The 13,457-nt window shown below is 37.2% G+C and overlaps 1 long non-coding RNA gene across 1 annotated transcript; it reads left to right on the top strand.

Moving 5' to 3' along the window:
- Positions 1–1,042: 1,042 nt before the first annotated feature.
- On the top strand, positions 1,043–3,135 carry LOC126825077 (uncharacterized). The gene is made up of 2 exons (XR_007681782.2): positions 1,043–1,508; positions 2,249–3,135. It is a non-coding gene; the product is annotated as an uncharacterized LOC126825077 (long non-coding RNA).
- The last annotated feature ends 10,322 nt before the right edge of the window (positions 3,136–13,457 follow it).

Genomic DNA, 13,457 nt, shown 5'->3' with positions numbered 1-13,457 from the left:
AGGCGACGTGTACTAATTTCAAAATTGAATTGGTGCACAGAAACCCCACCTGTCCGGTAAACAATGATATCTTCTACCGCTGAACTAAAGACATTTTGAAATGATTCAAATACCACGTATTGTGTATTTCTATTGAATTTATAATATATCGTTGCATAATACAAACACGAATAACAAAAGGATCCATTTTAATACGCCAAGGGTTTATTTTGACAGGACGGAAATTCCCACAAGCCGAATTGACACAACACGTGTAAGGGTAAGCCATTAGAGTCAGGGGCGTGGTGATTACTGATTTTGCATAAGGAACAAGACCGCTTGTGGAAACAAAACCCGACATTCCCGATCGATCAATGGTCCCCATGGAAATGAACTCCCCAGTCGGTCCAATATCCCAAAACAGCCGGAACTCCCGAACCAATCTAATATCCCCAACCGGGATGAAAATAGATATTACCAATTTCAACAAACCGCGGCGAGGTGTTCAGAATACGAATACCCTGGTTTTTAGGTTAATAGTTCTAAATATTAAAGCCACTTGCAGATTTCGTCAGCGCTAACCCCAACCGTAGCCCAAACCCACAATCCTTGACAACAATCACGTGCCCTAACCCTGTTTACATCTCGTGACCATATAACGAAATCTGCAGGTGGCCATAATATTTAGACCTGACCCTGGTTTAAAAGATACAGTTAAAGTATGATTACTTCCCTTTATCACTTACACTTTATTTGGGGACAGTCTCTTTATATAAATGTACGAACGCGTCTCAATAGCAGCAATCGTAACTCATTCCCTTACATTATAAAAAAAGGGGGTTAAAAAATTAAGTTTGTTTCAACGCAATATAATTCCAATGCTGTGGAAGGTATATTCGTTTTCTAGCTGGACCGGCTGTACCGACCAGCCAACCCACATCCATTTATAACTCTCACCCACAGCCTGACGGGTAGTGATGCATGTCGCTTTCAAGTACACAACAACGACACCCTCCGAGCAGGGCCTTCGTGCAAAGTCACAATCACACAGTCATAACTACACACACTCTATAGCCCATTGGATACGAGTTTTAAACCACACCTGTGTCAAATCATAGTTTTAAAATACCAGTATATTAGACAAGACGGACGTATTGTGAAATGAAATTGGGTGTTCTATGAGTGAAATATTGCCTGGACAGGAGAACTGCAGATCATGACACAGACAGAACAAATGGTGTAGGAACATGACACAATATTAGACAAGACATATTCTCCGAGTAAAGTAACGTAAAAAGAAATGCAATGCTTTATATCACAACAATACACATTCTTGTGTAATGACTAGTTTCCAAACTTTTCTAGCGAACAACAATGAAATGAGCCGGTGGCCACTGCCAAATTCACGATTTATGATAATATAATATAAAGGGAGGAAGACATTGCCAAAAATACTGAGCTATATTCACTGTTACTAATGACAAATCTAATGACATTAGCAAAGAGGAAGATGGCTGGAACTGTTTAGGGTGAGATATATTTTATGATTTTTAAATTTATTTGGATTTCCACTAAGCGTAAGGGCATTTCCTTTGATATTACATGTGTTACATTATATATAATATGGGTGTTGGTTACGCAGCCTTCGAGTCATGTCTTATTTAATGAGATAATAAAGGGTCTCTTCACTTCAAAATACAACTCGAATCGTGCCTTATTCACGGTAATCGTGTGTATCGAACTCAACACATGTTTTAGGCCCGTGTACTTATTACGAGCCTTAACTTCACTCATATTGTATTTACGTTCTAGCGATCCTAAACATGAGTATAATACTCAAACCATCTTGTATTTACGTTATTAAGAGCTCAAACATGAGTAATAGCACTCATGACAGCTAATCTTGTATTTACGTTATCAAGCGCTTAAACATGAGTAAAGCACTCAGATAATCTTGTATTTACGTTATTAAGAGGTTAAACATGAGTATAGCACTCAGCCAATCTTGTATTTACTTTATTATGAGTTACACTTAAGTATCGTAGTCAACTCATCATGTATATACGTTATTACGAGCTTAAACTTTGCTCAGCAAACTTGTATATTACGTTATTGCCAGCTTAAACCTGAGAATTGTACTCAATTGATCTTTATTTACCTTAATACGAGTTTAAACCTGATTATATGCAAATCATGTCTTATTTACGGTACTTCGACCTGCAGGACTTCAGTTGTGGATGTTACTATCGTTTTTATTTTTCTATTTTAGTAGAAAAAAGCTGAGATGAGATGAACACCAGTTGATCCAGCTGTTCCAGTTTACAAGATAAGACATTTATTGTTAACAACCTAAGACCAAACTAGTGAAGTATCTCTTTGCGTCAATTATGGATGATGCTGATGAATACCCTGAGGTGGTACTCAGGAAATCCGCTCGTAGAACATCACAGAGGTCTGATTTAAAATTCAGAGAGACTAATGTGACCAACTCAGGTGATAATTGTCAGATTTCGGAAGAGCGAAGGAATGAAGTGGACACTGACGATGGGTCCGGTGCACATAAGGAACAGGTTTGTTTAAGAAAGCAGATGACCACTCAAAAAACAGGTGATGGGGGAGCTTCCAGTTTGAGGAGATCGCGATATTTATCAATAAAGAGAGCAAGCCTCCCACCACCACCACCCACACCAAGTGCCGACGATATCGAAAACACAGAAACCTTAATGCAAACTTTAGTTTCCTTTCATCTCCGTCTAGGGCCAAGTCAACGCTCAGAAACTAGTACAGGACAGAATGGCAACAGACCATTACCCATGAGGAAATCCAGACTCTTCCCAACAGCCCGCCAATCACAGATCTTTGAAGAAAAACGACGGAAGCTTCCCCCGCCCCCACCCGTACCGAAATAAGCGCAGGATAGCCACGAAAGAATAATATTCATGCATCATTTTGTCGGACATTGAAATTGAAAACGGTCATCTGTATCTAACGATATAATCTTATATTCACATATACTCAAACTAATTTAAATATTAATATAATCTTTGTTTATTGTATCATGCAAAAACTATAAATATACGGTCGTTAATTATATGTAGATGCACATCTGTTAAATGTTTTTTCTATGGAAATGGAAATAAAATGAAATGAGGTTTATCATCCTATTTTTCTGCACCAACTTGTACCATGCAGTGCCGGATTAGGACGGAGCTCTGGCGCAAACATGTAAATAGGGGGACCCTAGCCACCCCCCGCCCCCAAAAAGAAATTCGGTTAAGTTTATATGAAAATTGAATTATATAAATACATACATATTATTCAGTATTTGTTGATGTCAATGCATAATGCAGATTAAACTAAAATGTACAATCTCTAATCACCGAATGCTCCATGGTTAGCAAAATGTCAAATATCAAATTGTTCTTGAGTAAACTTCAAGTATAGTTGTGTATGTGCCGTCCGGAAAATCCAATTCCTGAGTAAAATCCCTTCAATGTTCAACAATGCCAAAATTGTAGATTCACTAGGCTCATTCGGTTCAAAATGATATAATACCACACAAGCGCAAATACGATAATTGAAATATGTAAATCAAAATATAATATAAATAAAACGAAAAATAAACATAGTTGGATATATTTTAGTTAAATCTCTTTTTAACTAATACATTTATATAATTTTTGCAGTAAATCTGTATTTTAACTGTCTAAGGAGCCCCTAAACCTCGGGCACCCCACGTGAGCCATGGGTAATCCGCCGAGAAAGCCATGCTGTGTGCTATGAGTGAAATTGTGTCGATAACGCCATGCTGTGTGCAATGAGTGAAATTGTACGGATGACGCCATGCAGTGTACTATGAGTAAAATTGTACCGATGACATCATGCAGTGTGCTATGAATGAAATTGTACCGATGACGCCATGCAGCGTGCTATGAGTGAAATTGTATCGATGACGCCATGGAATGCTATGAATAAAATTGTGCCGATAACGTGTTATACAGTTTTGGTTCTTCCGGTTTATGACGACAACACTGGTTTTACTTCATATGATACTTTTGTTATTCATCTAAACATATAATGTACAAAGACTCCTTATTTAATGACTTCTTTGCTAGCTGGCCTTGAGTGCTAACTTAGATGCTCTGGCCTGGACTATGCTATTCCATACTAACTCACATTGAGTTCTGGTCTTAAATTGGGACCTGCATGGTCCCAACTTAACTTACTAACTAACTTCCCGATCTCTTCTTTATACCCTTGACCCTTGTCAGATGTCAATATGACTACACCGCTGGGTATTACGTAATGCTAGATTAGCTTTCTGTACAAATTGCTATATAAGACAACATACATTACATGAATCAACTATCATGTCACAAGTGACAGCTGGCATGGTACGGGTGTAATTAATCCCGCCACGTGTCAAAGATGATATGATATCATTTAGATATTATTTTCCTATCGTGTACCAAACATCATGCAATGTACTACGAGTGAAATTGTACCGATGACGCCATGCTGTAGGCTATGAGTGAAATTGTGTCGATAACGTCATGCAGTGTGCTATGAGTGAAATTGTACCGATAACGCCATGCAGTGTGCTATGAGTGAAATTGTACCGATAACGTCATGCAGTGTGCTATGAGTGAAATTGTACCGATAAAGTCATGCAGTGTGCTATGGGTGAAATTGTACCGATGACGCCATGCAGTGTGCTATGAGTGAAAGTGTAACGAAGACGCCATGCAGTGTGCTACGAGGGAAATTATGCGAGGTTCCTGTCTACTCTTCATCGAATTCCAAATATTAAGTGTTCTTTCATGCCAACACAGGGCTATGGGCTGTCGTCTCATTCGGACGATTAGATGCTCTTGCCTGTCACTTCTATGTTCGGCACCACTGAAACCATGATGAAAAATCACGAGGAAGTTTTCGGCCAGTATCTTACTCTATGCTCCACTGTGGGTCCCAACACCTTTGAATATTATAGCACAGTGGAACTATTACAGCAATGCGAAACTGTTAACACACTGATGAGTCAGCAATATGAAATTGTTACAACAGTTAAAATGTAATAACATTGTTAAAATGTTATTATTAAATATTAAAATACAATAACAATGTGAAAATGTTATAACATTGTGAAAATGCTATATCAATAAAAAAGTTATAACAATGTGAAAATCTAATGTAAAAATGTTATAACAGTGTAAAAATGCTATAACAGTGTTATAACAGTGTGAAAATGTTATAACAATGTTAAAATGCCAGAACAGAGTGAAAATATTATAACAATGTAAAATTTTATAACAGCGTGAAAATGTTATAGCAATGTGAAAATGTAATAAAAATGAAAATGTTATAGCCATGTGAAAATGTTACAATAATGGACCTATCAACTAAAACATTTGCTGAAAATTCCACACTTGCTTTAAGGTCATCGATCAATTGTTCGTTGTCTTCAATCAGTTTTGAAAATTTCCGATTTTCTTCCTGATTGATAATCAACATTTTGTTTTTCATAATCCGTCCAAGCTTCTGTGCCTCGGGGCAAATCTTTCTAACTTGCAGATCAACGTTATTTCAAGCAGATTTAGTCATTTGTGTCAATTCTGATAATTTCTTCCTCAGTGAAACAGCATGATGTTTAAGTTTTTCCATATACCTTCCAATATCTTCTTTCAACATGCACGCCGATATCTTGTAAATCTAAAAAGGCATGTCCGTTATGATTGGAGAGGAACAATCTCATGGACATCGGTATTAGCCAATCGTTGCAATATTCCTTTATTGTCTGGACATGTCTTTAGGAATCGGCGAAAATCTCTGTTTTATTGAATCATTTCCATTTCCCTTCAATCTGCTCTTCGCATCAACGGCTTCAACTACAACATGGTCCCTACACACCGATAACTTATCATGCACTTGTTTACACATTTTACACATATATTGTCTACAATCCATACATTTGAAATCAGATGGCATACTTGTACACGTCACAACTCGAAGAAATGATTCTGTGGTTAGATTTTGTAGTAATGTTAGATTAGTCTCTCTCAAAGTCCAAAAATTGAAGGCTATCTACTTTTCAAAATATTGAAGCAGGGGCACCCCAAGGCCCCTTCCCTCTCTCCAGTGTTATTTCCATACCGCTATCTATTGTGTAGGGTGTTGCCCCCCCCCCCCCCATCGACTTCCTTGTTTTTGCCCCCCCCCCAACCCCTACCCCCTAGGTCCGGACTCTGGCTGCGGGCTTGCTTAATTACCAACAGTGTAGTAATACTATCTATTTAATGATTTCCGGACTTAAGCTTCTAGTCAATTAAATACCTGCTGTGTTGGTTTGGCCACATTATTACAAGCATAATTTATAAACAACGAAAATACAGAAACGCAGTGCCATACAGAGACAGAGGCAGAAGCGGTGATGGCCCTGTGCATTTCTTTTAGGGGTTATCCAATCAATCAACGTTTTTTGAAATTTGAAATTGTCCTGTTTGACCAATATAACCCCATATTTCTGAGTACAATAGGCCATAAACTCGAGTCTTGGAAGCATATAATCAAGAAGTTGCACCCCCACCCCCAGCACCAACTTCTGCACAATACTGCAGCAACTATAACAATAAAATTTATTTTAATTCTTAAAATTTATTTTCAAGATATTCATTTAAAAAAAATATTATCTAATACCATAACATTAAATATAATAAATTCTGATAACAAAAACAACAATAATTCAATATTTTAACAAAATCTAACAATTTAAAAGTAACAAATTTGAACAATGATTTAATAGGCAGCCCGAATACAGCCTCAGATTAGTGGGACCATGAACAGTTGGATACAAAATGATGCTTCTGTTCTTTGAAAGCTTCCAGATTAAAATGAAATGGGGTTTTATTTTTCTGCTCATACCAGGCCAATGGAGACCCCAAATATTGTGCAATGGGTGAATTTTGCCCAGACAGCCACATTTCCAAAACTGCCAAAGTTTTTAACATGCATACCAACAGTTTTTCGTATCCCCAAATGACTAGACAGTGTTCCATGCCAGGCCCTTCATCCTGCACCAGACAAAGGGAAACCACACTGGAAAATTCTTCTGAGTAATTTTCTCCGACAAAACCTTGATCCTACCCGGAACCTGCTGATTAGTAACCCACTGTGCCTCCACTTAAAGGTGAAAGAAGCAAAGATAAAAATCAAATGAACATAATTAAAAGTATGATCACTAAAAAAGATACATTAAAATTGATTAAACTTAATGACTTCAAAATTAAATAATGGCCATTTAAAAAAGAAATTAGTTTCCATTGATTTGTACATAATGTAAATAAAGTAATAACAATAGTTTTCATAATAACAAACAAATGTGACTTTTTCCATTATTATTTTTTTATCAAGATCTTCCAATACCCAATGTCAGCACATTACTTGAATGCAGCTCATGCAGGGCTCATGAATCAGTCAATGCTGAAGCAACAAAAGACAATAACTGTAATTTTAATTGAATGAATTGGAGGCTTGATGAACACAGCAGGACTGAAGAATCAGTCCATGTTGGAGCAAGAAATGGCTAAATATCATAATTTTCATTGAAGGAATTGATGGCTTGATGAACACCTTTTCACTTTATGCAGGGCTGAAGAATCAGACCATGCTGAAGTAACAACAGACTAAAAATCATAATTGTCATTGAAGGAATTTAAAGCTTGGTGGACACGCTTAACGTGATCCCTAAACTCTTCCACTTCAGCTTGATCTTCTGACAATGCGGTTTTACTACTTGATACTGGAGTAGAATAAGATGGGCTTTGGGTCTGGTTCTGGTTTTGGGTTGAGGTTGGAGAAGAATCTGTCCTAGAGACATGGAAATCGTAATCAGCTGAAGTTTCAAAATCATCTCTGGTTTCATTACTTGACGATAATTCTGGTGAAATGACTGTAAATTCTTGTTCTTCATGACCCTCGAGGAACTGAACAGACTTACGATTACTTTTGGTTTTAAAATTCAAAGGACCTGAAAACATGCATATATTGTGCTATGAGAGAAATTTTTGGCTGGAATGAAGCGTTTACACTTACTATTCATAAAATTTTAACTGTCAAGGGTTCTTTTATGTACACAACGACATGTATGAGACCTTGGTGGTCTGTCCCATCCAAACGACTAAATGTTCTTTGTCAGAAACCACACTGGAAAATCCAAAGGATCTTTCTCGGCCAGCACCAGGATTGAACCCCATGACCTCCTGGATAATGAGTCACCACCTATGTGTGCATGGCACCTCATTTTTTTGATCCTGTCCAAATGACTTTGAATCTGTTCCTCACCAGGACCTCCGTCAGTACTAACTAGGGGAACCAAGGCTGAAAAATCCCAAGGATTGAACCTCGAACCTCTTGGTTAGTTGACCAGTGTTTTGCTCTCTAAGCCACCTTGGTTCTCACAACATTCAAACCCCACGCCTTCTAGTTTGTGACCCAGTGACATATTCACTTACCTTTTAATATACCTTTAGTAGATTGTAAATTAGATGATGCTTGTTGTTTTAAAAGGCTTCCTGAATAATTAAAAAGATGTCACCAATTGTTTTTAATTTTAAAAAGAAAGAAATTTGATTTAACTTCTGGTCAACACAAAATTTCATTATTGCATGATCAAGACTAGAGAAGCCTTATCAAAACATCGCTTAAACTAGGTTCCCACTGTCGTTACAATAGGATTGTCCCTATTGAGTCATCAATGTGGTACGTGCAGATATGTTCGGATATGTTTCGATATGATCAACACGATTGCTAGGACTGACCACAATATATGATATGATCTGATAGAATCACCACAATTACTCCACAAGTTATATTTATAGCACGGCTTTCATGAGTTAACAGGTTTAACCACAGAGGCCGTAGGCGGAGTTGTTAAACCTGTTAACGAATGAAGCGTGCTATAAATGACTTGTAACATTGACCACCCTGCTCAACATGCTTGTTGTTATTGCACAGAAAAACCACCCTACTTATCTATATGATTTCTACTAAAACTAAGTGTAAACCAGCAAAAGTGGGCAATAACATTGAAAATGTCTAGTTATTGCACGGTTAAGCTTTAGCCAGTCTACTAGAGAGAAAACAATCTGCTTGTTCAACGATTCCCCGTCCATGTTACAATTTCAATTGTACTGCAAATTGTGGGAAGCTAGCATTTGTAATAAACAGTAATTGTATTCCATCGAATTGTGTCATATGTGTATATAATTTTAGTCACTCGAAGACGTGACAAGGAGTTGGGTCGACTGTGAACCTTTTGGGTTTTATCTGGGTCTTCCTGTTTCCTCCCACTGCTCAAGACCCATACGTGGAAGCAAACTATTGAAATGAAATTGAGAGAGAGAGAGAGAGAGAGAGAGAGAGAGAGAAATGGGGTTTAACGCCCTCTCGACACAAACTAGGTCTTTTCGGTACTAACATAAAGTTCATTTTTATTTCAATAATTTGCTTGCACGTAGGGGTCTTTAGCAGTGGGAGGAAACCGGGGGACCCAGAGAAAACGCACAAGGTTGGACAGGCGACCCTACTCCTTGTTATGTACAACCGGGAAATCGAAACCACCCCAGTTGCCTCGATGACAGACCTTATGATCCAGCGCACGCACGTGCTAACCATTTGTCCTTCCAAACATTAAACATTTTAAACACTCTCTCTCTCTCCAATTATATTTATATACACTGGAAAGTATATAGGGTTAACTCTGACTAGTATTAGTTTAAATATTTACCTCATTCACATACAAAGTTGCCCCTATTCTCTTTCTAGAGAAACCAAATTAAATGAAATGATGTTTAACGTCCTACTTTTCTGCACCAACCGAGCTAATGAAGATGGAACAGATGCCATGCAGTATTAATGTGGGAAAGTTTGCACACCACTAAGTACACAGGACAATTTGTTTTTCTAATCACCCCAAATCACCAAAAGATATAAAGTATAGGTAACTTGTCTAGCCCCTAGAACAACAAGGATACTTCTTGTTTAAAAGCTGTTTCATAAGTGATTTATCTCCCTTGAATTTAGGTGACATAATTTTTAGTGAAATTCACTCCAGACAAATTGGACCTAAGTTGTTTTCCAAAATCAAAGATATAAGGGTTATTTCAAGATTTGGGGGAAAAACAATGTCACAGTCAAAATGCATCATTTATGCATCATTTAAAAACAGTATTCTATTTGTTCTTTTACAAAAAAATTGTATTTGTTCTTAACAAATTCTATTTAACAGGTGTATAAAATATATAATTGGTTTTAGAAAATGATTTGCAGTGAAATGGGGTTAAACATCATAGTTTGGGCATATGCAATGCAGTGAGCTAAGAGGGTAAGTTAGGTCAGAACAGCGTTGTTACAGCTTACTCTTATTTCAAATTCCAAATATCAATGGTCCTGAGACTCAATGTTGTACACAGGACCAACGCTTGATCATGCTGCTGATCGCCAGTTCTGATAAAAATAAAAATACAATTGTTAATCTGGCGATTTATATGGTATAAAACTTAAATGAAAATCTGGCAGAAAAAAATGGAACTTCGAGTGAGTACTGCACGGGACTTCGATTTTTCATCCCATCCTAAGGATTAGATACTGTTCCCTGCCAAACAGGTTTGAATTGTGTTTGAATTATTCATCTGGGTGGTTATATATAGTTACCTCTTCTAACGCTGGTATTACTAAGTTCTGGAGATTGACCAAGATCCTCTGATCCACAAAAATCTGCTAAAATAGGACCTCCTGTGGAAAAGAAATCATTGAAGTGCATGAGATTAGCAAATTAAATGAAATGGGAGTTTAATGTCCTACTATTCTTGGGTGAGATAAGTATTTTTAAAAAGTACAGAGCATGTTAGCTACATGTTTGTAAGAAGTGTTGTCAGAAGTATTAGAAAAAATAAACATGGAATGGAACAAGGTTTAACACCTCATCAACACAATATTTCTGTCATTTTGAGAAAAAACTTAAGGTAATTTCTATTTCTATGGAATACGTGTGCCATGTGAGGTAGAAGAATTTTGTCCGGGCAGTAGCTTCTTTTATTTCTGAAAGACAAGAGTTGTTTTGTGCGAATGACAATGTCTACTTCATACCTCAATTCAGGCTTTGTTCGGCACAATTATATCTCTCACAATTTGTTCCACTGTTTTCGCTATTTTTGCTCTTTTATTTCTTACATATCTGAAAGCTTAATCCATGTCAAAAATTTCAAACAGAACATCTTTTGTGTCCTTGTTTGAGGTTAAAAAAGAGATTTTGTAAATTCCTAATTAACTGACTTACCGAATAAATTGTCCTTTCTCGAATTAACTGCTTTAACACCCATTGAAGGAAATGGACTGGATGTTCCACTCTTTCTTCCATAAGGTGAAGACACAGTCTTTGGGGTACTTTGTCCAAGGTACGTTAAGCGTGGATATTTTGGCAGGGGATGGAGGCTCATATCAGGTTTGTTGTCTATAGGACTGGAAGAACAGGGCAAACTTAATCTTGTCATTCCTCTTTTACTTGTATTAGAGGGACTGGGTAATCTGGACAAATCTTGATTGAAGGAATTTTGAACATTATCATCAGAAATTGATGATGGAGACTTTTGTAGAGATGAATGCTGGATATCACTAAAAGAATTATCATCAAGTCCTTTGGAATTCAATGTCTTTTCACTTGAAGCATTTAAGTCTCTGTTACCTTGTCTATTAATAACTGCTGCTTCAGCTCCCCAAACTTTTTTCTTTTCCATCCCTTGCATTTTTTCTGATGTCTTCTGCGAATTTTCTTTGTCATTAGTGCTAACAGAAGTTTGGATGGGATTTAATTGGAATGAGGTTCGTTTTCTTGGAAACGAACAATTGGATAGTTCATCATCTGCTCCATTTTGCGGCCCTGAAGCTAAACCAGATTCAAACTGTGTTGCTTGGACGTCATTTGTTGATTGGGTTTGTGTGCTTACGGACATTACTCTAACTAAATCAAACTGTGTGCCAATATTGGTTGTGGATGTTAAAGATTCCCTGATTGGTTGTTTTTGTTCACCCATTGGATCCATCTGTGTATTTTGATTGGTCGGTGGTTGTAAAGTCTGTGTTTGAGTACAGATGTTTGCGAGTGCTGGAACGATAGGCCTACACTGTGTGGTTGTGGATCTGGTTTGTGTACAATATGTTTGAGAAGCCATGTGATTATCTGGTACTATAGTCTGAGTGCCCTCTGGTTGTAAACTAGAGTAACACGAACCTATCTGGATCTCTTTGTTAAACTTTTCTACATTCAAACGTGACTGAAATTATACATTTATTAAGAAATTATGTTCTTAAGTCCCAGTAAAGTTCAGTGGCATGCAGAGATTTGGTGATTACCTGTGGCGAACTCCTGGATGGCATGTCCCCATAGAAACCATAATCAGCCACATTAATCAATTTTAATTGGACTCTTTGATTGGATGCCCCTGTGAATTGGAGGCATGGTGCCATTATCCCCTCTGCCAAAGAATGACAGTGCTTAAGCCACATAGTCTTAGAACCATAAGCAGATAACTCTTATATTAGCAACATTTGGCACATATTTAATCTCTGTAACCGAAACATCCATGGCTGAAACATCCATCGGTCCATCCACTAGAAAAAAGAAATTGTGGATAATAATGTACACTTGATCTCATGATATGTGCATTGTGTAATTGTGTATGGTGTGGTCCCACTGCCATTACTATGTACTTGTTTCCTGAACAATAACTTCACAGGTTGGTTAAATGACAGCCATTCTCTAGATTAACCGATTCACGATTCACAAAATAATTTGTGAGCTGGACACTTGTTATTATGAACATTCAAATCTGAACATCTACTCTAGAATTTTGACATTTCTTTCAAAAACTCTTGTTATTAAAAACTACAAATGCACCTACCTCAGCTGTTTCCAGTGCTACAGTTAAGTCAATATTTTTCTTTGCCCACTGACTGTTGACTTCTTCCAACTGCAACATGGCTGATTCCTTAGCAGCAAGTGTTTCTCTCAATGTCAACACTTCTTTGTTAAAGTCTTTCTCCTGGAGGATTAGAAAAAAGCAAATTACATGAAGGAATTGAACCATTAAAACTAACTGTAATCCTATTCCTATATGTCTTTTACTCATTGAGCCACCATGGCTCCTAATCCTATGTCTTTTAGAAGGTTTTCTTACCTTTTCTGACCAATCTGCTAAGTCCACTTCATGTTTGTTTTTTCCTTCAGTCAGCTCTTTCTCCATCTTTTTGAACTCTGACCTCAGATTCGTCAGATTTTCCTGGGCTTCTTCATACTGGTCCCTGAGTTGTTTAGCCTCATTTTGATGTTTGTTAGCATGTGCTAGGTGTTTACTCGTTTGTTCATGAGATTCTTGTAAAAGTTTTGATAACTCCTGTAAAAAAAATAAACATTTGAAGAAATGAGA

This window comes from Patella vulgata, chromosome 1 (genome assembly GCF_932274485.2).
Source record: "Patella vulgata chromosome 1, xgPatVulg1.2, whole genome shotgun sequence".
In the NCBI taxonomy this organism is placed as follows: Eukaryota; Metazoa; Mollusca; class Gastropoda; family Patellidae; genus Patella; species Patella vulgata.
The sequence above is the reverse complement of the archived record's forward strand: the minus strand, read 5'-3'. Positions and strand labels throughout refer to the sequence as shown.